Genomic DNA, 26,949 nt, shown 5'->3' with positions numbered 1-26,949 from the left:
TTGGGAGGCAGAGGCAGAGGCTGTCGGATCTCTGTGATTTTAGTCCAGCCTGATCTATAGAGTGAGTTTCAGGATAGTCAGGGGTATACAGAGAAACTCTGTCTCAAAAACCAAAAACAAATGAACAACAACAGAGCTGGGGTAAGTTTAAAGGGACTTGGGGAATTCAAAATACAACAAATAAGTACAAATAAAACATTACAAATGTATTTTTATCATTTTTGGAGGCTAGTGGCCTGGAATAAAGCTACAGAGGGAGAGTGAGGGCTGGAGAAACCGTTCATCGAGGAAGAGCATGAACTGTTCTAACATCTTCTAGAGGACCTGGCTTCTATTCCCAGTACCCATGTGGTTGCTCATTACTATCTGGAACTTCTGTTTTAGAGGTTTTAATTCCCTTTTCTAGTCTTTATAGTCACCGGAAACATGAACATACATGTAGGCAAATCACTCATACACATAAAATAAAAATAAAAATATTTTAAAGTATTATTACGGACCCTTCTATGAGCTGCCTAAGTCTTGGGCTAAGCATTGGCAGTTATCTAAACTCCCTGCTTTCTGACTGCAAGCTGCTTCATGCCCCTCCTCACATATCTTCCTTGCCACAATAGACTAACAAAAAACTGGATCAGAAAAGAAACCTCCATTCATACATAGCTGTTAAAGGAAGGCCAACTCAAATAGGATCCACTGTGGTTTTTAATGAATGGATACTCCTTTGTTATCTCTGAGTAGAAAAATATAGACTAATAGAACCAAGGGCCAAAGTCACAGACACTCAGTATGCAGGGTGTGGGAAGAAAACACCCTGGAGAAAGGGGTTCAGAGAGAGAGAGAGAGAGAGAGAGAGAGAGAGAGAGAGAGAGAAAGCTGCTTGTAGGGAAACCTGCTGAGAATGAGTTGTAACCAGTGCTGCTGTTTGTAGTGGCGATGAATAAATAAACAACACTAATGTAACTTCATGTACAGTCTGGGATACTTCGATGGACAGAATAAGTTGTTAAATAATCCCATGGAGTAAACTAATGCAAAAGATGGAACATTAAATAATCCATGGAGTAAGCTAATGTAAGGGATGGAACATTAAATAATCCATGGAGTAAGATAATGCAAGGGATGGAACATTAAAAACACAATATCAGCAGGGTTCGCCCTTTTAGCTCCTAAATACTCAGTCCTTTGCATTTTTTGACTCAAAGTACGTCACTCCAGTTTCTGCTTCCTTTGTCTTGTGGCTTCTCCTTGTGCGTCTCTGTGTATCTTCATGGCCAGAACACTCTGACAAGCTCTTATTTCAATTTAAAACTGTCGTGACCCTATTTCCACATAAAGTCACTGCCTGAGGTTTTGTGAGGTAGGAGCTCAACATGTCTTTTATTTTAAAACTTTTTTTTTTTTTTGGTGTATGTGGGCAAAATTCAACCTACAGGAGGGAGAAAAGGACCTGCTTTTACATCCCGTTCAAGAGCTGCTTTGATTTAATTAGCCTAATTTTTGCCTAGAGAAGGAGACTCAAGCTGGTGAACCAGAGTCTCTGTCTTCCAAGCATGTTTGCCAAGCCAGAGTCCTTTCCACTCCCTGTGTTATAGGCTAGCCACTTTACAAAACCGCATTGTCTTTCTGGCTGGAAGGAATTTGCATTCGTGACATTTTGGTTAGAACTAATGGCCTTAGAAAAGTGTTTTGCCATTTTATTCTCTTAGTGCCAGAACCATCCTGAGACCCAGACAAGTGTGCTCCCATTTCACTGACCCAGATGGAGGGGTGGGGTGGGGAGCTCCTGGGGCTACACTTTGAAAGTAGGGGAGCCAGGATTTCAACCCAGGTCTAGCCTCCCAATCCTGATACCAGCGATCAGAGACTCTCACGCTTCCTTCTCTCTTTCCCAGGCAACACCACCTTTTAATTAGTTAGACTCTCCTCTTTCCCAGTGCAGTTAAAACACTAACATTCTGGAGGCTAAAAAGTAAAAAGCAGGCACATTCCCAAAGAGAAACCTTTACAGAAGTTTCTTCCACAGAGAAGAGAGCACAATGTGTTATCTACACTGCAAGAGTCTGGCTTTGACCTTAGCTAACTTTTCTTCTCTAAGTGAGGCTAAGGAGGTATGGGAGAAAGAGGGAGGAGGCAGAGAAGGGAAAGGCAGCAAAGTGTGAGAGGCAGATAAAGCTAGCTGGTGAGGCTAGGCTGGACCATTCCTCTAGGCCCTTAAGCCAGCTCCAAAGCTGTGCTCAGTATTAATCTTTGTCTTTCAAACTGAGTGGAAGAAAACTATTTTTGTCTTTATGAAACTGTGGCTTGCCTTTGAGCGAGGGAGAACAGAGATTTAGATCTGTGTCTTCTCAGTTGCCTTTAGGTCAAAATGACCACTTTGCCACAGTGACACATCTTGGGAAGGTATGTTCCACCTCTCAGTAGACTCTCATGGCCTTGACGTTACTCATTAGTTTACTTAGTAATTCTAGACAAAATATTTTAGAGGTAGTGAGGTACTGGGCTGTCAACTCTGTTATGAAGTAGGCTAGTATTCTTTCACTGACCTACCCTCCAGTCTCCGTTCAGCTTTATTTTATTTATTTATTTGAGACATGATCTCACTATGTAGCTTTAGCTGGCCTGGAACTCCCTGTGTAGACCAAGTTGGCCTTGAACTCAGAGAGATCTGTCTGCTTCCTAAGTGCTGGGATTAAAGTAATGTACTACCATGCCTAGAATACCTTAAAACAATTTTTGTGTATGTATAGGTGTTTTTCCTGGCTTATATGTCTGTCCATCTACCACTTTTATGACTACACAGGCCAGGAAAGGGTGTTGGATCCCTTGGAACTAGGGTTACAGATGGTTGTGAGTCATCATGGGTGTGGGGATTGAATCTGAGCCTTGTGGGAGAGCGTCCAGGGCTTTTGTTCAGTGCATCTTCTCTCCAGCCCCATCCCTTCAACTCTTAACTGTGTTCTTACTGAAGAGGAGTAGAATGTGCTGATGCCATATATATATGTATATATACATATACATATATGTGTATTGTATGTGTATGTGTGCATGCATACACATATATGTGTACTGTGTGTGTGTGTGTGTGTGTGTGTGTGTACACAGAGAGATTCTTGGATAAAGAGGGGCCTGGTCTTGGGTATGACAATTCTTTGACTACATGGGAGTATTTGTTACTTGGAGTGCTCACTGGAGTGACTCCAGTTATCTTGTTCTTTTTTTTTTTTTTTTTTTTTGCTCCAGAGCTGAGGACCAAACCCAGGCCCTTGCCCTTGCTAGGCAAGCACTCTACCACTGAGCTAAATCCCCAACCGCTGGAGTGACTCCCTACAATAGCTGTCTGATCAGGACTTGTGTAGGAGGAAGAAGGGTGGTTGCCTTCAATACTCCAAATCCAGTTGCCCAATAAACTACTCCCAGCAATGGCCTCAGGCCCTCTTCCCTGCCCCCCCCCCCCCAGCTCTGGCGTCAGAAGCCTTAACTGTCTGCTCTGTAGCTTTTTCCTTCTTCTCAGCTGCTATTCTTTTTTTTTTTTTTTTTTTTTTTTTTTTTTTTTGTATTTACTTTTGGTACTAAATGTAGAACACTTCCCTTTCATAAACTCTTTTACATGCCTCCTTTCTTCCAAAGCTATAAATATCTACCTATGTTCTTTTACTATTTTTATGATTTTATGTTTTACATGCAAATCTTTATGCCATCTGGAATTTAGTCTAATGCTAGCCAGGACTGAGCTCCAAATTAATTTTTATTCTTAATGGCAAAGTTTTCATGTGTGGGCCTCTTAAGTATGACTCAATTCTCAGAGTTCTATAAAAATAAGCATCAAAGTCAAGAATTGAGAAGCTAAACCATAACTCAGCCAACTCTTAATCTCTGTTCCATTACTGCTCAGTCAGAGACTCTGACACTCCCATGCTTCTCAGGGGAGAAGGCCTGAATGTTTGCAGAGAAGAGCTGAGGTTAGGATGAAGCTTACAGAGAACTCTCTGGAGAGTCCAAACACTTGTGGTATTCTTGCCGCCTGCTGCTGCCTCCTGAGCTGCAGATCCCAGCCTTGCAGGCAGCATCACTGGCCTCTGCTGCCACTCCTTAACTGCATTTTCTTGCTTTAGTTTCCCCAGTGCTTTCTACACTGGTCTCCAGCTCTGAACAGTAACTGCTTAGACACTCCTAACAGACACAACTCAAGATAAATTTATTTGACTCTGTTTTTTGAGACAGAGTCTCATATATCCTATAGCTTAAAACTTGTTACATGGCTGAGGCTGGCTTTAAACATTCTTAAAATTATATTTTATATTTTATTTTTAAAAAATTTATTTTATGTATGTGAGTACACTGTAGCTGTCCTCAGACACACCAGAAGAGGGCATCAGATTTCATTACAGATGGTTGTGAGCCACCATGTGGTTGCTGGGAATTGAACTCGGGACCTCTGGAAGAACACAGTCACTGCTCTTGACCACTGAGCCATCTTTCCAGCTTGATATTATATTTATTTTAATTTTATGTGTATGAGTGTTTGCCCACATGTATGTATGTGCACCAAATATATGCAGTGTCTGTAGAGGCCACAAGACAGGGTCTGAGTTATCGAGGGTTGTGAGCCACCATGTGAGTGACAGGAACCTAAGCTGGTCCTCTGGAAGGGCAGCCAGTGACCATAACTAGTGAGCCAACACTCCAGGCTCTGATTCTTAGTCCTTCACTCCCACTGTCAGGGTTACAGGTGGGACTCTGAGCTTTAAACTCAACACACTGTTTCATTTGACTTAAGAACAACAACAGAAAAACCCAGCTGGCATTGTTGGTTCCATTTCTCAAATGATGAAACTGAGTTTCAGAGAGGGAAAATGATTTAGTTAAGGTCGCGAAGAGGGGGCCCCATTCAGAAGCCTAGGTGCAAAGAGTTAACTTTGGTGAGAAGAACCTGTCTGTTGGTTGGTATTTTCTACTTTTTGAAGCTAGTTAGTGGGGTTGAATGGGGTTTTCAATTTGAAACTGCTTTCTTTTTTATGATTTATTTTAAATTCTGTGTACATGTGTAGGGCTATGTGTGGCTTGTGTACATTTAATGCAGCTGCCAGCACAGTTCAGAAGAGGGTGTAAGAACCGGAGGAGTTGGAGTGTTACAGGCAGCTGTGAGCTGCTGCACGTGGGTGTTGAACACACTCAGGCCTTCTGGAAAAGCAGTAGTAGCCCTGGGTGGGCATTGCAGAGTCTTTTACCCTTTGATGTAGTTTCTTCTGCTTGCAATGCCTGTCCCAGCCCTTCGGCTCTAGGGCAATGGTTTCTTTACAGGCAACCTCCCTTGCCTTTGTCTCTTCCTGCCCTGAGAATTCCTCCAGGGCTCTGTCTTCCTCTAGGCTGTTGCTTCATGAAGAGGGAGATGAACTCAATACTGTCTGCCCTCCTTTGTTTAGTCTCCAGGGTCTGTCACCCGTACCACCTGTCTTAGTAGACAGTGGCGTCCCTCTAACAAAGCACCCACAGCTGAGACCAACCATGCCATGGTTTGTCTAGTTCTTGATGCAGAGCATAGCACCAGCATTTGCTTGGCTCTGGGAAGGGCCTTATGGCAGATGGTACCACGGCAATAGGAATGGGTAGGAATGCAGGGGCATGGGGAAGAGGCAAGCGCCACCTGTGGAATAGTCCTCAGGGCCTGTGGCACACCATGACTATGGCTCTAGGGTCCAGCCCTGGTATGTCCCCAACCCCAAGTAAGAAAGAATCAGGGATTCAGGAAAGGGGTCGGCCTTGCTTATGCTTGTTGGGGCATGGTGCCACATAACTGTATCTAAGCACCAGGAACGGGTAGAAGGAGGAATGAATGCAAGTTCAAATTCAGCCTTGGCCACGTAATTAAGACCTTGTCTCAAGCCAATGGCTATAGATGTGCTAAGTGGTGGAACACTGGTCTAGAGGCACAAGGCTCTGGGTTCCATCTGCACAAGGGAGAGTGCAGGGTGTGGGGGTGTACAACTCTTTTCCCAGGGGAACTGATCTAGTCCCACCACTGAATTGTTCATCCCCACAGAGGTCATCAACTCCTTGCAGCCAGACTTAATTGGGCCCTAGCAGGCTCCACCTAGTCTGCCTCATCACTGTCAGACTATAAAAGTGAATAAAAATTCCAGTCCATGTTTCTCTGGGGCAAGCCAAGGCATATCTTAAATAAGTATATGAAGAAAAGCAATTGTGTATGTGTGCCTGTGTGTGCAAGTGTGTATGCCTATGTATGTGTGTGTCTGTATGTGTGTGGTTAACATGTTAGTCGTGAGTCTTGCACTTTTAGAATCTACCAATCTGTCACTGTGACTCTTCACCTGAAGACAATATAAGCTATAGGAAGAAGCATAAGATGACCATCCCTAGGCTGGCAAGATGGCTGACCAGGGAAACTTCTTGCTAACAAGACTGAAGAACTAAGTCCGATCCCCAGGAACCACACAGCAGAAGAAGAGTGTAAACTCTACAAGGCTGTCCTCTGAGCTTTATGTGTGCTATAGCACACATGCACACATGCATACTGGTATGTAAAATAATAATTGTCATTTTGAAAAGCCTAAAAATCCTCTGACTTGTATTTTAGATTATTTCCTTGGGAAGTATCTCTTGTTTTTAAAAATCATTTTGTACTTAAAGAATTAATTGAGAGTTTCTTTTTTCATGTGTGTGTGTGTGTGTGTGTGTGTGTGTGTGTTACCATACTTACCAAGCCATTTCTCCCTTTTAGTATTTCATTTTGAGATGGTTCTCTCTAAGTTACCCAGAGTAGCCTGGAATAAACTCATTAGCCCAGGTTTGGCAAGCTCCTGTCTCAGTTTCTGAATAGCTAAGAATATAGGTGTGTATAATAGAAGGAACAAATGCCTTCATTTCAAGTCGAGGGTCTTCGTTTTGTTTTACAGACAAAAGGATCTCATGCTTCTCAAACTAGCTTTGCACTTGTAACCACGCTGAGATTTAGGCTCCTCCTACCTCCACCTCCTAGGTGCTGGTTCACTGAGCCCAGTTATATGCAGTGCTGGGGTTCGAACACAGGGCTTTGTGAATGGCAGGCAAGCACTAGCTGAGGCACATGTCCAATCCCAGGACACAGAGTTTAGCACCTCAGTAATTTCCCTGTGCACAGAGAGCAGTGCCTAATATATTCACACTGCTGTTCAAACAATTTCCAAAGTTTGCACATCTTAAAAACCCAGAGCTTGGTACTGATGTGCAACTCTCACATTTTCCTGACTATGGCCCCTGGAAACCACCATTTTACTTTGCATCTTTATGCATGTGACTCTTTTAAGAAACTCATAAAAGCAGAATCATAGAGCACACCTGTTAAATGACTGGCTTACATCCCTTCTCCAGTGGCCTCACTTTTCCTTCATGCCTGTGGCAGAATTTTCTTTTGAAAAGCTTGAAAACATCCTATTTTATTCAATTTTCAACTTCTTAATTAATTTTTAATTTCTACTTTTGTTATTTCTGTTTGTAGTCATTTTGATCAGATAAGGCTATTTTTTGGTAATAAAGGCAAACATTTAACTGGGGCTGGCTTACAATGTCAGAGGTTTAGTCCATTATCAGCATGGCCGGAAGCATGACAGACATGTAGTCAGACTTGGTGCTGGACAGGAGCTGAGAGTTCTGCATCTTGATTGGAAGGCAATCAGGAAAGAGTGACTTCTAGGCGGCAAGAAGGAGGGTCTCTTCCACATTGGGTCTATCCTGAGCATAGGAGAGCACCTCCAAGCCCACCCCACAGTGACACACTTCAGAGAAGGGTTTTTAACTTAGTGTACCTTTTGAAATGTATGGAGTTTGGGGGCTTATGCTTTGTTTTGTTTGACAATGTCTCTCTATGTGGCCCTGGCTGCCCTGAAGCTCACTGTGTCCATCGGCTGGCCTCAGACTCAGAGAGCCCCCTGCTGAGTGCTGGAACTAACAGTGTTTACCACTGCCTGGCTGGGCCCTTTGAGTTTTGAAATGGTCCTTTTTAAACGGTTTATAGGTTTATCGGTACCTGCCAGAGGAATATATTATTGATTTTCAAAGTTTGGAGTTTGATGTATTTTAATTCACTCTATCTTGCTAATTAATAAATCATATAATCTATGTTTGCTTTTATGGTTTGGTTTATTAATTAATCATAGGCTGAGAGAGTTGAATTAAAATTACCTACTCTTAGGCTGTGGTGGCACACACTTTTGTTCCCAACACTTGGGGCAGAGGCAGACTGATCTCTGAGTTTGAGACCAGCTTGGTCTATACACTGAGTTCCAGGACAACCAGAGCTACACAGAGAAACCCTGTCTCAAAAAGAAAAAAGAAAAGGGAAAAAAAAAGCAAATCACACCAAAAACTCTTCTAGCATTGGGAGCTGAGGCACAGGGCTTTAATCTCAGCTCTGGAGGCACAGCAGGCAGTGGGTCGCTGTGAGTTTGAGGTCAGCCTGGTCTACAAAGGGAGTCCAGGATAGCCAGGGCTCCATTATACAGAGAAACCTGTCTTGAAAAACCAACAAAACAAAACAACAAATCCCTGCTGTTGGGGCCAGAGAGACGGCTCAGTAGTTGAGATTACATATTGCTCTTCCTGAGGATCCAGTTCCTAGTACCAGGCTGGGTGGCCTAAAATCTGACCTGTCCAGCTTCCATGGGCACCTGCTTTCACAGGAACAAGCATATACACATAACTAAATATAATAAGCTCCTTGTGCCTAGTTGCCTCTCTGTTCACTTCTCCCTGTAGTTCCTGTCAATGTTGGTGTATGAATTTGGATGCTATGTTTTTCATGCATAGACAGCTTCATTTACCACTCAACCTTTTTCATCCTGAAATCTTTTTTTATGTCTTTTCTGGGTGTGTGTGTTCGTATGTTAACCTTGTCTGATGATAATATTGCAACCCCTGTTTTTTCATTGCTTCTATTCCCAGTATAGCTTCTGTTCTTGTTTTGTAATTTTTCACCCAAGGAACACTGTTGTGCAAGTATCCCTTGCACACTGTACTAGATGGATTTAGTTTGGGACTCTCTAATGTTTCTCAGAACTGGGATTATTGGGTCAAAGGGAAAGTCTGCTCTTGATCTCCTCTACCTAGTAAATTGTTGTCCACAGTTGCATGAGCGCTATCCTGACACTAGCTGTTTAGAAGCAAACCCTTTCTCCATCTCTGCCAGGATGGACATATATATTATATATTATATATTATATATTTATTATATATTATATATTATATGTTATGTGTTATATGTTATACGTTATATATTATATATTATATTACTGGCTGCTTACATTGTTAATAAATGACGTTTTGTCAGTTTTCTCTCTAAGTTATGAGAGAAGAAAGATGATCTCAAAATGAGATGCTTTGTTTTGGTATTCCAGTGAGCTTGATACTGGGTAGTGATGGGTTTTATTCAGATCAACCTCTTTCCATAGATTCTTCCACACAGCCTTAGGTTTTTCCTGGGAGAAATGTTCTCTTTCCCTTTATTTTGATGGGAAACCCAGGCTCCTGGCAGCCATGTTTCCAGCCCCACAGAGAAGTCATTACAAGGAGCCTGCTGTGTGGAGGGGAGCAGACATTCACAGAAGGAAGAGAACAGACCCTGCTAGAATCTCTGATTGCGGCTGTCTGGAAATGTATCTCATAAACCAATACACAGCCAATTTCCCCCCCTAAGCTCACTTTGGGTTTCTGTCTGTTGCAACTCAGAAAGAGCCTTTAGCATACTTTCTAAGGCACCTGAGGACGGTACACATTTTAGTCTTTGGTCAGAGAGCCAACTCTCGAAAAACTCTTGGATGTGCTTCTCTGACCCATAGAATGATGGCACCTCAAATGCAGCCAGATCAAGATGCATACACCTTCTACACACACACTCTCTCTCTCTCCCTCTCTCTCTCTCTCCCTCCTCTCTCTCTCTCTCTCTCTCTCTCTCTCTCTCTCTCTCTCTCTCTCTCTCTCACACACACACACACACACACACAATGGTCACACCAAGACTCATGCCTGAGGAGAAGCCCTTGCTAGGCAGGATGCCATCCCGGAAACCTGTGCTGTTTTCTGAACCCACTGTTCTTTTCCTTCAATGCCCTATTCAGTAATTTCACTGATATATAACGAGCACCTGCCAAGAATCATGTCAGCCCGGAGGCCCAAGAGCGTCAGTAAAACAGCCTGTGCTGTCAAGAAAGCTCCAGTCCCAGGGCTGTGAGGCCGTCAGAAGACAGCTCTGACTGAAGCACTGGGATGAATGCTCAACACATGTTTTTGTCAAGGGCTGCAGTTGCTCACAGGCTTTGTCCCTTGTTGCCCAAGACAGTTGTCTGGTTGGTTGACCAGCCCACCCCACTTGCCATGGCTAGAAAGGCTTCCTGAACACAGCTGCCCTAGCTCCCTCTCTTTCCCTGCAGGCTGAGACCAGATTCCTCAGCCTAACAGAAACTGTGATTCTAGATAATTCCTTAGTCCCCTCTCTTTGCCACATCACCCACTGCTCCCCAGCCATAAACCTTCCAATGTAGACAGCCCACTTTCTTCATTACTCTGATCAGCACACCCCCTCCATCCATCGAGGCTTCCCCACCCCTCACCACCCCACCCCACCCTTGTTCTTTTTTGCCTCTTCTACTTGTCTTAGTTGCACACACCTCCTAAAGTGTTAGGATAGCAGATGGGGTTCCTCTCATACGATGCCTCTGATAGTCTGACTGGGGAGTTGTATGGGAAAGAATCCCACCGATGTGCCCAGGTTCAGCAAAAGAGGAAAGGGATCCCTATGCGGTTCGCCATGGTTGTAATTTAGTTACATTGGATAGTATTAGTGAGACCCTGGAGTTTACCACCAGCACAGTGAAATAAGTACATTAAAAAGAAAAAGTTGGGAGGGTGTCTTAGTCAGGGTTTCCATTCATGCACAAACATCATGACCGATAATCAAGATGGGGAGGAAAGGGTTTGCTCAGCTTACACTTCCACACTGCTGTTCATCACCAGAGGAAGTCAGGACTGGAACTCAAGCAGGTCAGGAAGCAGGAGCTGATGCAGAGGCCATGGAGGGATGTTGCTTACTGGCTTGCTCCCCCTGGCTTGGTCAGCCTGCTTCCTTATAGAACCCAGGTCTACCAGCCCAGGGATGGCACCACCCACAATGAACTGGGCCAGAAATGGCTCCACCCACAATGGGCTGGGCCAGGGATGGCACCACCCACAATGAACTGGGCCCTCCCCCTTGGTCACTAGTTGAGAAAATGCCTTACAGCTGGATCTCATGGAGGCCTTTCCTCAACTGAGGCTCCTTTCTCTGTGATAACTCCAGCTGTGTCAGGTTGACACAGAACCAGCCGGTACAGTGGAGTGTTTAAAATGGGTGCAAGGTCAAGGCACTAAATGCCAAGCTGGACACCTTGAGTTCCACGTCTAGAACCCACGTTGTAGAGAAACAGAACTGATTCCCATAGTTGCCTTCTGACCTCAGCATTTGCAGTATGTAGGCCCACACTCATACACACATACAAGTAAATAAGTAAATGTGGCCACCAAATAAAAGTAATAAATACAAAACTAAAACTGTTAAAAGCATTGCATGTATAGGGAAAGAGTACCTGTTCCAAAGCCAGTGCCATGCCACCTGTCGTCATGAGACCTTTCCACTTCCTCCAAGTGAAATGAATCTAATCTATTTCTAAACTTTCATAAAGCAGTCTCTGTGCCCTGCACAGATGGCACCTGCCTTCTCATGGCTACGTGTGGTTTTCTGTGTCTGAGAGACAGATGGTATCCTGTGGCATATGAGATAATCTGTTTACTGACAAGGTGGAACTGTGTGAAACCTCAACGGTTCTTCCACAGGATGGACACACAGACGCACAGCTGCACAGCTGCACAGCTGCTTCAAGGTCTGGCTTCACACTCACCAGGCATTTTTCCAGCAGACTCTGAAGATGGTGTTCCTGTGACTGTGCATATGTGGGTACACTTTCGAGTGCATGCATGTGTGCGTGCATGTGTGTGTGTGTGTGTGTTTGTGTGTATGTGTGTGTGTGTGTGAGTGCACGCACGTGTATGTAGGCAAGAAGTTAAGTTAATGTCAGATGCTTTCATCTGTTGCTTTCCACTATATTTTTTGAGACAGGGTCTCTCACTGAACCTGCAGCTTGCCTTTGGGGTCCGCGTGCCCTACCTCTGCCTTCCAGCTTTGCAGTTATGGAGGCACGCCAAGGCCCAGTTGGAGATGAGTACAGTGTTTATGAAACAAGTGTTTACCTACTGGGCCATCTTCAGCCCCCCTTTCTTTTTCTTCCTCCCTCCCTCCTTACCCCTTCCTTACTCCTTCCTTCCTTCCATTTTTCCCTCTGCCTCCCCCTCCCTCCCTCCCTCCCTTCCTTCCTTCCTTCCTTCCTTCCTTTCTTTCTTTCCCTTCCTTCCTTCCTTCCTTCCTTCCTTCCTTCCTTCCCCCCCCCTCTCTTTCTTTCTTTCTAAGACAGAGTTCCACTATGCAGCTCTGGTTGGCCTAGATCTCCATATGTAGACCAGGCTAGCCGTGAGTTCACAGAAATCTGCCTGCTTTTTCTTCTACAGGCTAGGATTAAAAATAGGAGCCATTGGGCTGTAGAGATGACTCAGTGGTTAACAGCACTGACTACTCTTCCAGAGGCCCTGAGTTTGATTCCCAGCAACCACATGGTGGCTCACAACCATCTGTAATGGGATCTGATGCCCTCTTCTGGTGTGCCTGAAGACAGCGACAGTGTACTTATATATAATAAATAAATAAACAAACAAATAAATCTTTAAAAAAATAGGTGACATCATTGGACTGGAGTGAGGGCTCACACCTTTAATCCCAGCATTTGACAGGCAGAGGCAGGCAGATCTCTGAGTTTGAGGCTAGCCTAGTCTGTTACCAAGAGAGCTCCAGGACAGCCAGGGTAGCACAGAGAAACCCTGGCTCAACAAAACCAAAGAAATAAATGTCACCACACCCAGCACCTGCTGAATGTGTTTTGACAGTCTCACTAAGCTGCCCAGGTTGGTTTCCAACTTGTGACCTTTCTGCCTTCAGCCTCCCAAGTGTTGGGATTACAGGCCTGAGTCTTGATGTCCAACCCTCATCAAAGCCCAAATCATGCACTTCCTGCATGGTGACTTCTGTCTGTCATGTTATTTGTGATATTCTTGTAGTAGCTGAGCTCCCAGCCTCTTTCATCCACCCCTCCCTTCAGGAAACCATTGTTTTGTCTCAGTGGTTGGCTTGGTACTCAGTGTTAGGGATTCAAGATAGTAACCTACCTTGTCGCCAATCTCTGACATCCAGAGAACAGGGTGAAACAAATCTTGAGAGTGATATGTGGTTCCTAAGAAAAAGCAGAGATTCTAAGGGATTGTGGTGGAATGCCTGAGGGTGGGGGTGATGCAGGGTGGAGCTTGCTGGCATCGGTTCACCCACATGCTAACTTCCCTCTCCCTTGGCATTCTGGTACTCCCATTCCCGTACCCCCTTACACCTTGGTCCTGTGACTTCCACAACTGCGAGCTCTGTGCTCCTCAGATCAGGAACGTACACTAATAGAAAGGATTTAAATAACCGCCACACACCTCACCTTACCCATCCTCACCCCCCACACATGCACAAACAAGAGCTCAGCATTCATTACCCTCCCACACCTGGGATCTGCCCACTGGACTCCCTTGAATTTCCCTGACTGCATTCATACCCAGAACCTTGAGCCTAGGAAACCAGCCAGACTCTTGAGCTGCATGAGGCCCCCATAGTTTCCTGTCTCCAGGTCTGGGTAACCACCATGGTCACCTGTGGTGTCCTTAAATTATTACAGGGGCTTTAAAATCCCTGGTCAGGTCACTAAGGCCTCTCTGCCTCTCTGTCTTTGGCTCCACCGTACGAACATCCCCCACCTTCCCTCCCTACTTGCAAACACATTGAGGCTGCCAGACTCGGCGGTAGAATCTTACAGCCTTTTTGGCAGGAGCCTGGCTGGCTCCAGGGAGCAGGCTGAAGAGAAATGTAGTGGATCACATTTCTTCAGCTTGTACCAAATATTATTCAGATGTAGCTTTGTCAGACACACACAAATTGCTCATCCAACAAATACAGAAGGGCTATTCCCAGGGCATTTATCAGAGTTGGGGAAGCCTAGGGAAAGAATAGCCACAAGAGGCCTTTGAGGCCTGGCCAGGGGAGGTTGGCCTGAGGGGAGATGGCGAGACCTGTGTGTAGTCCTGGAGTTTTTATTCCACAGAGGGCCTGAAATCCAATCCCAGGGCTTTGGGACCTGCTGTCATCGTGACATTCAAAGTCTGCACTGGTGTGTGCACTTACCAGTGACGAATTGCAACGGAGAGGTCTACACACACCAGGCTGCCTTTGTAGGTAGACATGCCTCACTCCAAGGAACAATGGTCAGGTAGACCAGCTGACTGTAAGGACTTAGTAAGCTATCACCATAAAACACCAGCTGTACTTACTCCTTTTGTAATTTCTCAGAACTCCCACTCGCTCTTGAGCTCTGGACAGCAGGTGTGAATATGGCCGCTGGGGAAGCTCCTTTCTGCTGAGGCCTTCTAACACACTCTGGGAGCTCTCCCTCCAGGGACTCAGCCCAGAAATGAGAGAAACCAGGCCTTATTCTCAGACCTAACACCTGCAGCCAGAGAGAGCAAGATAAGATGAAGCCTCTGGAGACAGCCTGTATCTTCTCATGGCCTTGCAACAGGGCCTTTCTCACTACTGGCATCTTGACATGCACTGATTGGGAGCGAGGGTGGGGCTCCTGGAAGAAGGAGGCAGTTATACAGCAAGGTAAGCAAATGAAAATGGTTGTTTCGTTAACGTGGTGGTGCATTCATTGATCCTGGCACTCTGCAGATTCAGGCAGACAGAACTCTGTGTTTGAAGCCAGCCCTGTCTGCCTAGGAAGTTCTGGGTTAGCCAAAGCTGCATTTTGAGACCTTGTTTTCAAAACAAACAAAGAAACCACAACAAAAACCTATGACCACCACAAGGAAAATAATTGATGACTTTTATATTGTTGAAATATCTTAAGGTCTATATAACCATTGGCAGCAATAAGGCAGGGCACTGTGGCCTGCTCATCTGGGGGAGGCCAGGGTGTCCTGATGGAGCTGACTCTGGCCCAGTCAGGAAGGCCAGGAGGGACAAGACAGGTGTGGGTAAGCTGTTCTTATTACTTTTCAGAAAGAAAACATAGCATTCTAGTCGCTGTTGTGGTGCCATGAAGAGGCACCTCTTACCAAGAGAGCATTTAATTGGGGGTGGCCTACAGGTTCAGAGACTTAGTCTATTTTCATCATGGCAGGGAAGATGGAAAACTCATGGTGCTAGAGGGACACTAGGCTTGGTGTGGGCTTCTTAAACCTTAAAGCTACCTTCGGTGACACACTTCATCTAACAAGGTCACATCTCCCAATGCTTTTGAATAGTGGCTGTTCCCAGTGACTAAGCACTCAAATATGTGAGTTTATGGGGGCCTTTGCATCCAAAGCAGTATGGTACTGAAAGGCCTGAGGGTAGGATTTACCCTGTGTGTGTGAATCCCAGGGTTTAGTCTTCGGTGCTGCAAAACAGAACATAATTATGTCCAAATAAGGCTCTGAGAAGCAAGATCATTTGTTCTTCCAAGGTCAGCTAAGTTCTGATGTGAGGTTTCAGAGCTCCTGCTCTTTCTATCCTTCCTTCCTCTCCCAACCTTCATTTGTTTGTTTGGTTGGTTGGTTGGTTTTGGTTTTTGGAGACAGGGTTCTTCTGTGAAGCCTTGGCTTTCCTGGATCTTACTCGATATAGTCCAAGCTGACCTTGAACTCACAGAGATCTGCCTGCCTTTGCCTCCTGAGTGCTGGGACTAAAGGGATGTGCCACCAGCACCCTTCGAGATACAATATCATATAATGGAGTCTGGTCTTGAATTCTCTACTTACCCTAGCATGGAAGACTCTATGCAGCTCTTAAGTCTGACTATGCTGTGCCTACTCTCTTGTTACAAATTCTGGGGGGAAGTAGGAGATTCCAGAATCACATTAAAACTATTCAAAGTTAGGGATTTAGCCTAGTCAAAGAAAACTGCCTAGCATGTGCAGGTCTGTCTGCTAGTCAAAGAACAGCTGCCTAGCATGTGCAAGCCTGTATGTTTAGTTCCCGGTACTACAGAAATTCCCAGGTATGTGACAATTCTTAGAATATCAGATTTGGGATTTTGGTGGCCAGGAGCTTGGGATGATATTGTTTAGGGGACAATATTCAGGCTGGTTTCTATTGACACCATCAAGCTGTTATGATCATCTCAGTTTTCCTGATTTGAAGAAGGAAACAGAATGTTGGACTTTCTCCCTTAAAGGTCATGGGCTGGAGAGATGGCTCAGTGGTTAAGAGCACTGACTGGTCTTCCACATATACTGAGTTCAATTCCCAGTAACCACATGGTGGCTCACAACCATCTGTAATGAGATCTGATGCCCTCTTCAGGTGTGTCTGAAGACAACTATAGTGTACTCATATAAATAAAATAAATACATATATCTTAGAAAAAAAGTAGGGTCGTTCTGGGCAAACAAGAACAAACTTTATCTGTCATGGAAAAGTCTTAGGCTCTGCCTCAATCTAAGGAATCAGAAGGTGATATATTGATTATAGATGATAGGTAGAGTGTCAACCCCTTGGGAATAGCTCTTTATAGATACTCAGGATAGCCAGGCTATCAGTAACTGTATGCTATAAGTAACTGCATGCTGTAACTGTAAGTAACTGCATGCTGTAACTCTAAGTAACTGCATGCTGTAACTCTAAGTAACTGCATGCTGTAAGTAACTGCATGCTGTAACTGTAAGTAACTGCATGCTGTAAGTAACTGCATGTTGTAAGAAACCGCATGTTGCAACAAGATCCCCAGAGCTTGATGAAACCAAGATTCCTTTCAGCATGGCTGATATTAACAAATCCGGAAAAGCTGCTGGGGGTTACCAGTGGTGACTGCCCATAGGAGGTCAGGAAAAACCTGGTAACACTATAAAGAAGGCCCAGAAATAGGGCATAGTCCTCTCTGTCTGCAGAAAGGACCATGGCCTAGCAAGTGTCTTTCCTGGTGTCTCCAACTTTACTCCTATCAGAAATTGCTCCTGAGTTCTCACCCGAGGAACTTATGTTGATGTGTGTGTGCTCTTAGGCCTGATCCATTTCTCCTCAGAATTTGTTCTCATTTGTGGAATTCTATCTATTTATTATTCTCTGGATTTGAAGATTTGAAACTTCCTGATACAACACCTATGACATTTTAATACAAGGAGATGATATATAATATGTGTGTGGTGCTAGGAATCAAATCCAGGATCTTGCCCCTGCTAGGCAAGTATTCTACCTTTGAGCTCCACGTTTATCCAGGAGATTGGGTTCTGAAGAACAAAATCTATGGGCAAAAAGTTGCTAGGCCTCAAGAAGAAAAGGAGGAAAGGAGCAAGCAAGCTTCAGGAAAACAGGCAAGAATTTGTCTATTCCTTCTCATGCCCACTTGGCTTTGTGGTCTGTTTCTGTCTCTCAGCTTTCTTTGCTTCTCTGCACACTGGCAGAAGAGGTTTCTCATTTACATGACCATTTACACTGGCTTTCCTGAATTTCAATCCAAATACTCAGTATCAAAGTATTGAGCATCTGGTTAGCCTAGCTTTGACTCGATACTCTCCCCTAGGGAGGTGAGGTAAAAAAGAAGAGAGGTGAGAAGGGAGGGAGGAAGGAAAAAGAGGAGGGAGGGACAGATAGACAGACAGAAACAGATAAAGACAGAAAACTACCAAGACCCTTTGGAGGACAGCAAGTTTTAAGAGACAGCATGTGTCCTGGGTGTCAGGACATGATTACTCTGTCACATTTCCTAGAACTTCTACACAACTGTTCCTTCACTTCTCAGAATGTCTCCATTTTCTCTTGGGTGTCAGTGACTGAACCCAGCAGGGCCTTGTGCACAGCTAAGGAAGTGTCCTGCTACTCAGCTGGAGTCCCAGCTTCTTCCCAGAAATCAGCATTTCCTTGTCTCCTTCAGTTCTTGGTGCTATATTAGTCTCACTTTGGAATATTTTATGGGCTAGTTGGGGCATAAGCTCTTCAGCAACTGTTCCTAGAACACCCTGTGATTTTCTTCTCTGTTTTACAGTTCAGGGCCTTGTAACTTTATGGTTCACAGCATCTGTGTCACATAAGTGGTGTTAGTACAAAATCCCAGCCTGTAATCTAGCACTTGTGAGGCTAAGGCAGGGGCATCTTAAGTTTGAGGTTAGCCTGAGATACCCAGTAAGTTTACAGTGAGATTCTGTCTCAATGAAGCACATAAATAAGCAGGGCTGGAGAGATGGCTCAGCGTCAGCATCCAAGAACACTTGTTCTTGCAGAGGTCTTGAGTTCCATTCCTAGCACCCACATAGTGGCTCACAACCACTCATAGCTCCAGTTTCAGGGGAGACAGTGCCCTCTTTTGACCTCCTTGGGCACCAGGAATGCATGTGATTCACATAGACAGGTAAAACACTCACACATATATAATAAATTTTTTAAAAAGAAATTCAAAGCAAAACAAGGAAATGAACAAAAGATGCTAAAGAATTCTTCCCTAGTCCAGGAAAGCTGTATCTGCACTTTAAAAAAAAAGTTACATTTTTACTTATTTGGGATTGTGTGGAAGTCAGAAAATAACTTGTAAGAGTAGAATCCTTCCTCCCAGTGTCCAGAGTCTGAGGGCTGAAGGGGCAAGTGCCTTAACCTGCGGAGCCACCTAGCTGGCCTTTGACGATGTTTTAAATAAGGTGACAGAAACACGGAGCATTGCTCTTCTCTCTGCTTGGTATGCGTTTCCAGCAAAACAAGAAAGAAAAGAGCAAGGGCTAAAGACACTGTCAGGTCTTGGTTTTATTGCAGTTCAAAATAAATATGTTTTATAGCCAAGTGAAGGAATCCAAGGCACAAAGCCAGCTTGCCAGTGAAGTTGCTCAGTCCTGTCAGAGGATTTGGGAAGTGAGAATAGCAGAGGAAGTCTGGCACACTGACCATGGCAAAGGCTTTCCTAATTCTACCAAAGGAAACATAGTAGCTTGTTACTGTTACTTCAGATCAACTTAATGAAAAAGAGGAGGTGATGCTTGTAACAGGTGACCTCAGGGAGTCCTGCATGGTCTAGCAGGGCACTTTTCTCTTGAATCATTGTTGGCTCCTACACTGTGTCTGTAGTTGATTACATAGTGAATTTCCAAAATTTACCTTATTCAAGATTTCAGAATTAGATTTATTTGGAAACACCGTCTTTGCAAATGCATTTGTTAAGTGAAGATGACGATGTCATACTGGATTAGGGTAGACCTCAAATATCTTTATAAGAAACGGTGACGCTGGGTGTGTTGTGAATGGCTTTAATCCCAGAACTCAGGGGACTGAGGCAGGAAGATTTGGGCTGAAGGACTGATAGGTTTACAGAGAAGACTCTGTCTTAACAAAGCAAGAACTCAAGCAAGAGTAAGAAATAAAAAGAAAGAGACAAAGAAAGGAGCCAAGGACACAGCGGCAAAGAGCTGTTCATGATTCAGCATGATGTCGTTGGGTGTCAAGATGACTCGACACAAGGAGACTGTGATGCTTAATTTCCATCGTCAACTTGGTTGGATTTAAAACGCTCATGGAGACAAGGATCTCAGTGTGCCTGTGGGGTGCTTCCCTATGGCGAGAAGACCCATCCTGAATATGGGCAGTCCCAGACTGAATAAGAACGAAAATCAAGCTGGAGACCACCTCTCTGCTTCCTGCTGGTGGAAGCTTGCAACCAATCTCCTGCTCCTGCTGCCTTTCCCGCCTCACCATGGGGAACTGCACACAAATTGTGAGCCCAATGTTGATTTTGTTGGATACCTTGTCACAGCTATGAGAAAATTAACTAATACAAGAACCATAAACAGGAAGAAGTCAGTTGGCATGAAGACAGGCAGAACCTAGGAAGCTGAAGCTACAAAGCGAAGGATTCCCGAGCACTGGAAGCTGGAAGATGTATGGGGGCGTTGTTTTTTAAATTATTGTTTTAGATTTATTTGCCAGTAGGGATGTTTTGCCTGAATGTGTACCATGTGTATGCCTGGTTACCCAAGAGCTCAGAACACAGCACTGGAGTCTCTGGACTGGAATTGGATGATCATACCAGCATGTGGGTTCTAGGAACACAACCCAGGTTCCTCTGACAAAGCAATATGCTTTCTTAACTCTGAGCCATCTTTCCAGCCCAAAGAATTCTTTAGCATGTTTAAAAGGACTATGGTCTTGCTGCCATCTTGACCTCAGGCTTGACCTCCAGAACTGTGGAAGAATTATTTCAGGTTCATCTTTGGAGACAAGGTCATACTGTGTAGCCCTGGCTAGCCTGAAACTTGCTTTGTAAATCAGGTTGATCTTGAACTCATAGAGATCCAGCTGTCTCTGTCTCCTGAATGCTGGGACTAAAGGCGTGCACCACCATTGAATTTTTGTTGTTTTAAACCATCAAGTATGTAGCAATTTGTCCCAGAAATCCTAGAAAGATAATGTAATACTCAAACTTTCTCAACACTAATTGCAGAAGTTCTAAGGAAAGAATGGGCATTGCTTGTGAATTATCCTTGGGCCATGGGTTGTTTCCTGAATTAGTTGCTATTGTCTGAGGGATTTTAGTGTTCTATCTAATGTAGGTTGTCCAATCCATTCAGAAATCTATGCTCAACGCATCTTAACCATATGGAGAAGAAAGAGAGGTCTCTCTTTAAAAATTAGTATTGTTGGGCTGGAGAGATGGCTCAGCGGTTAAGAGTATTGACTGTTCTTCCAGAGGTCCTGAGTTCAATTCCCAGCAACCACATGGTAGTTCGCAACCATCTGTAATGGAATCTGATGCCTCTTCTGGTGTGTCTGAAAACAGCTACAGTAAGTAAAATTTTTTTTAAAATTTAGTATTGTTTTATGTGTATGGGTTTTTTTGCCTGCATGTTTGTCTGTGTACCAGTGTGTGCATGTATTGTAGAGACTAGAAGACACATTGGATCTCTTGGAACTAGAGCTACAGGTAGGTGTAAGCCACCCTGTAGGTGCTGGGACTAGAACCTAGGTTCTCTGTAAGAGAAGACAGTGCTCTTAACTGCTGAGCCATTTCTACAGTCCTGAAGAGGGGACCTATTATTAGAAGAAATAGTAAATAGAAGCCAGACAAGACCAATACAATACAAAAACAACACTTGCCTATTCTAGGGCATCAGCCAGTCAATTTTAGGTCACAAATATCAAAGATAACCCACTTGTAAATAGAAAGCTCATTCTACTTTAAGAATTTGGAGATTTCAGTCTATGATTCTGTTGTTGTTGAGGCAGCGTCTCATGTAGTCAGGCTGGCCTCAGATCCACTGTGTTGAAAGAATGGCACTGAACTCCTGACCCTCCACTGGCAGAGGTTACAGACATGGGCTTACACTGAGCTCAGTCCATAACTGATTGAACCTGTTCTTTTGGGTCTGTGGCAAGGTTGCAGGTCATAGAAGTTCATGATGGAACAAACCACAGACCTCATCTCTGGGAGTGAAAGACAATGATGGAGTGATCAGGGCCCCACAAATCTTCAAGGCCACCTCCAATTACCTGGAGACTTCTTAGTTGGCCCTACCTTCTAAAGTTCTTACACCCACCAGTAGCACTGAGCTAGGGGCTAAGATGTTTCACACATGGGCATTTTGGGGATAAATTAAATTCATACTACAGAAGAAAAACTAATTCTGCAAACTGTACTCTCATAGGGAAGTAGGTTTTGAAAGATATCAAGGAAGTGGAGAGTTCTCAGAATAAGCCAGAGCAAACATAATCACACTTCCTATTTGACAGGTCCCTGAAATAACAGACCACAATGGTCTATTTGTTTATTTGCTTGCAAGCAGATGTGTTCATCTATTGACAGGGCTCTTTATCTCTGGCATGGTATTCTAATAGGTAAAATAAAAGAATTGAATCATGCTATAAATAAGAGGAAAAATAGGGGTGCCTGCCTGCAATCTCAAAACATGGTGGTGAAGGCAGGGGGGTCAGGAGTTCAAGGTCAGCCTTGGTTACATAGCCTGGGGTATATGAGAGCCTATCTCAAAAAACCAGCTGAGATGGGACTTAAGAGGTTACTCAGGTGGGCAGTGGTGCACGCCTTTGATCCCAGCATTCAGGAGGCAGAAGAGTTTGAGGCCAGCCTGGTCTACAGACTGCTAAATTCCAAGACTACCAGGGCTAAAAGCTCCAGTTAAGCTGTCAGTTGCCAGACAGCACCAGTTTTTAGCCATGTGAATGAGGCAGTTTGTACCTTCCACATGCTCCATAATTCCAGAAAACACTATATGAAACACAAAGACACCCAGCTAATGCACAGCCTCATAAGAAATAATACTATTGTTTTAAGAAACTCACTTTTGGAGTCAGGTGTAGTGCAACACCCTTCTTATATCAGGCAGAGGCAGGAGGATTTCTGAATATGAGGCTAGCCTGATATAGAGTGAGTTCTAGGACAGCAAGGACCATGCAGAGAAACTCTGTCTTGAAAACTCAAAGGAGCTTTTTAGTCAGGTGCTGAGTAGGTTTTCGGATTATGTCTGGTGGGTCCTTGGATTACAACAGAGAACATGGAGGCCCAGAGGGAATGGACCCCGATGGTGTCATCGAGAGCAACTGGAATGAAATTGTTGATAACTTTGATGGTATGAATTTAAAAGACTCCATTCCTCAAGACATCTATGTGTATGGTTTTAAGAAGCTGTCAGCTTTTCAGCAGAGAGATATTATCCCGTGTATTAAGGATCCAAAAAGAATTTTCGGCTCTTGGAGATGTGGGAGTGACTTGTCATGCTTGCACTGGAGGGACAAATGTTCAACGTGAAATGCAGAAGTGTCAGGCTGAAGCCCCTCATATTGTTGTTGGCACTCCAGGGAGAGTTTGAAATGCTAAACAGAAGATGCCTTTCTCCAAAATGGATCAACATGTTTTGTTTTGGATGAAGCAGATGAAATGTTGAGCTGTGGGTTTAAGGATCAGATCTACAAGAGTTTCCAAAACTTAAATACAAGCATTCAGGTTGTGTTACTTTCTGCCACAGTGCCAACTGGTGGGCTAGAAGTGACCAAGAGATTCACAAGAGCTCCAATTCGAACTCTGGTGAAGAAGGAAGAATTGACCCTTGAAGGAATTAAACAATTTTATATTAATGTTGAGAGAGAGTAGTGGAAGCTCGACACTCTGTGTGACTTTGACAATCACACAAGCAGCTACTTTTTTCAATACAAGGCGCAAGGTGGACTGCCTCGAAGAGAAAATGCATGGCAGGGACTTCACAGTGACATGGACCAGAAGGAAAGAGATGTCGTCGTGACAGAATTCCGATCAGGGTCAAGCCGTGTTCTAATCACTACTGACTTGTTGGTTATAAACTGTGATCTGCCTACCAATCATGAACACTATATTCACAGGAGTCCTTAGCGGCGGTTCATGACAAGTAACACTCAGAAACGTCCACATAATTCAGAACATGGACTTGTAAGCAAGTCAGCACACTGTTTGAATAAAGAGCAAGTCAGTATTTATATTTGATTTTCTTTTTCATGATTATTTGATATTTTAAGTTGTTCCAGCTCAAGGCATTTTGTATGTTAGCATTTCTGGTAGGGAGCACTCAGTGGTTTGTGTTGTCTAGTACTTTGTAGGAAGGTAGAGAGCTGTTTTGGAGGCATCACATTTGAGAATAACGTGTGAAGAGAAGTGATAAGTTTTGGTTTCCATGCCAAAGACTTGTTTTCACACTGGAAAAAAAACATGTTTTAGAAATTGTTAAGCTGGCAGTATTTGTATTTACAAGTTCACAGTTCCACAAGTGTGTCAAGATTATCTGTTTTCTTTTATTCCTGATGTTTACATTTGTCCCAGGCTGGCAGCTGCTCCTGGCTGGCCTGCTTCCTTATGGGCTTTAATTCCACCCCAAACACAGTGCTGTCATCTGCTTCACGGCAGTGCTCAACGCGCCTGTCTCATTCTGCAGCCAGACAAGCCTTGAATTCTCTTGGCACTGTCTGCAAAGGAAGATGTTTTTCCACCTGGATATTGGTTTTATCAGCTAGTGCTCCACTTAGAAACATAAACTATACTATAACCCTCATAAGTAAACAGCGGCTGATGGTTAACAAGTGGATCGTCATATTCAGTAGTTTGAAATAGCACTAAAGCAGCTTGCTGACTGCTGGTTCCTTTCTTTCACACAGAATTGGCAGAGGGGGTCGATTTGGGAGGAAAGGTGTGGCTATGAACTTTGTTACTGAAGAAGACAAGAGGATTCTTCGGGACACTGAGACTTTCTACAATACTACAGTGGAGGAAATGCCCATGAACGTGGCCGACCTGATTTAATTCCTGGGATGAGAGTTTTGAATGCAGTGCTTGCTGTTGCGGAATAGGTGATCACAACGTGCATTGTGCTTTGAGAATATTTGAATCTTGTCTCAATGCTCATAACAGATCACAAATACGGATTCTGATGGCAAAGCGACTTTAGTCCTGAGCTCTTGTGAGAAAAGGCGTTGGCTTTATCCTCTTAGAGTTAGACTGTTGGGGTGGGTATAAAAGATGGGGTCTGTAAAATCTTTTTTTTTTTCTTAGAAATTTATTTGGCCTGAAGAGATATCTCAGTGGTTAAGAGCACTGACTCTCTTCTAAAGGTCCTGAGTTTAAATCCCAGCAACCACATGGTGATTCACAACCATCTGTACTGTGTCTTCTGGTGTGTCTGGAGACAGCTGCAGTATACTTATATAGAATGAATAAATAAATTAAAAAAAAGAAATTCATTTACTAGTTTGTAGAAATGGTTGTATTAGATGTTCTCTATCATTTAATAATATACTTGTGGACTAAAAGATATAAGTGCTGTATAAAATCAGCCAATTGTGTTAAACTATCATATCTGCTTTACTGTGTTTCTCATTAGCCTGACTAGAAAGGCCTTTAAAGGTGATTTTTTTTAAGAGAAAAATTGAATGCATTATGTTGGTATTGTATTTATTCAATAAAGTATTTAATTAGTTTACAAAAGGAAAATCAAAGGAAAGAAAGGAAGGAAGGAAGGAAGAAAATAGAAAGAAAGAAAGAAAAAGAAAGAAAGAAAGAAAGAAAGAAAGGCTCATTTTTGAACCATGATGGTGGCAGCACTTGTAGGTAAAGACAGGAAGACAAAGAGTTTTGAGGCCAGTCTGGGCCTCAAATAGAGAATTCAAACCCAACAGTTTTGGGGGCAGGAATCATTTGGGTCAAAATTTTTCTTTGTTTGGTTTTATTTTACATAGCAATAAATCGAAGGTTGGCAACCTTTTTTTCTGTGAAAGATGAAATAATGCAATAAGTATTTTTGGCTTTATAGGCATATGGCCTCTGTTACAACTCTCTAATTCTGCAGTTATGGTTTGAAAGTCTCTGCAGACAAAATACAAACAAAAGTGCACAGCTGAGCTCTAATTTGTTATCCTTTACAAAAATAGGTGGCAGGTTCAGTGCATGGGACCTAATTTCCAAAGCTCCCTAGTAGAAAATGGACACAGAAATTACATCTGAGAAGGAATGCTTCCTAATCAAAACCTAAAAGCATAACATTTATTTGACTTTGGGACTTGGAAGTTTGCAAAGTTCTGAAGAGTAGTGAGGATTGGTTGATCAAACTGTTACTAGTGGTTATTAACTTAATTACACATTGGTCTCATGCCTTAGCCAGAGAGACTGTGGACTGAATTCATAGGTACTTCTAAGTACAATATTCCAAGTTCCAACTGACTCCTTTTAGCAGCCCAGAGAAAAGTACAGCAGTGAGATCAGGGTGAGCTCTACTCTAACTTACTACATATTGTGAGATCAGGGTGAACTCTACTCTAGCTTACTACACATTGTATAGAGTGGGGGGGTTGTTTGTCTTGATTGATTTTGGCTCTGTGCATTGCTCTAGGAGAGTCCATTTTATTAATTTTTCTTTAAAATTTTTTTAATTAGATAGTTTATGTGTTTACATTTCAAATGTTCTCCTCTTTCCCTGTTCTCCACTCTCCCATTCCCCCACCCCCTGCTTCTATGAGGATGCTCCTCCTCCACCCACCCACTCTTCCTTCAACACCTTAGCATTCTCCTACACTGGGGAATCAGCCATCACAGGACCAAGGGCTTCTCCTCCTACTGATGCCAGACAATGCTATCCTCTGCTACAAATGCAGCTGGAGCCATGGGTCCCTCCATGTGTACTCTTTGGTTGGTGTTTTAGTTCCTGGAATTCTGGAGTATCTGGTTGGTTGATGTGGTTATTCTTCCAATGGGGTTGCAAACCCCTTCGGCTCCTTCAGTCCTTTCTCTAACTCCTCCACTGGGGCCCCTGTGCTCAGTCCGATAATTAGCTGCAAGCATCTTAATCTGTATCAGTAAGGCTCTGGGAGAGCCTTTTAGGAGACATCCATATTAGGCTCCTGTCAACATGCACTTCTTGGCATCAGCAATTGTGACTGGGTTTGGTGGCTGCATATGGGATGGATCCCCATAGGGCAGTCTCTGGATGGCCTTTCCTTCAGTCTCTGCTCTACTCCTTGTCCCTGTATTTCTTCCCATGAGTATTTTGTTCCCCCTTCTAAGAAGGACTGACTATATCTAGCAAAACTCTCAATTACCATAGATGGAGAAACCAAGATATTCCATGACAAAACCAAATTTACACAATATTTTTCCAAAAATCCAGCCCTACAAAGGACAATAGATGGTAAACTCCAACACAAGGAGGAAAAATACACCCTAAAAAAAAGCAATAAAGTAATCTTTCAACAAACCCAAAAGAAGATAGACACACAAACATAATTACACCTCTAACAACAAA

At 43.6% G+C, this 26,949-nt stretch overlaps 1 pseudogene across 1 annotated transcript; it reads left to right on the top strand.

Moving 5' to 3' along the window:
- The first annotated feature begins 22,652 nt into the window (after positions 1–22,652).
- LOC308437494 (eukaryotic initiation factor 4A-II-like) lies at positions 22,653–24,458 on the top strand (annotated as a pseudogene). The gene is made up of 2 exons: positions 22,653–23,527; positions 24,314–24,458. The product of its transcript is annotated as a eukaryotic initiation factor 4A-II-like (transcript).
- The last annotated feature ends 2,491 nt before the right edge of the window (positions 24,459–26,949 follow it).

Source organism: Micromys minutus, assembly GCF_963924665.1.
Source record: "Micromys minutus genome assembly, chromosome: 26".
NCBI lineage: Eukaryota > Metazoa > Chordata > Mammalia > Rodentia > Muridae > Micromys > Micromys minutus.
This window is presented reverse-complemented; position numbering and strand designations above follow the sequence as displayed.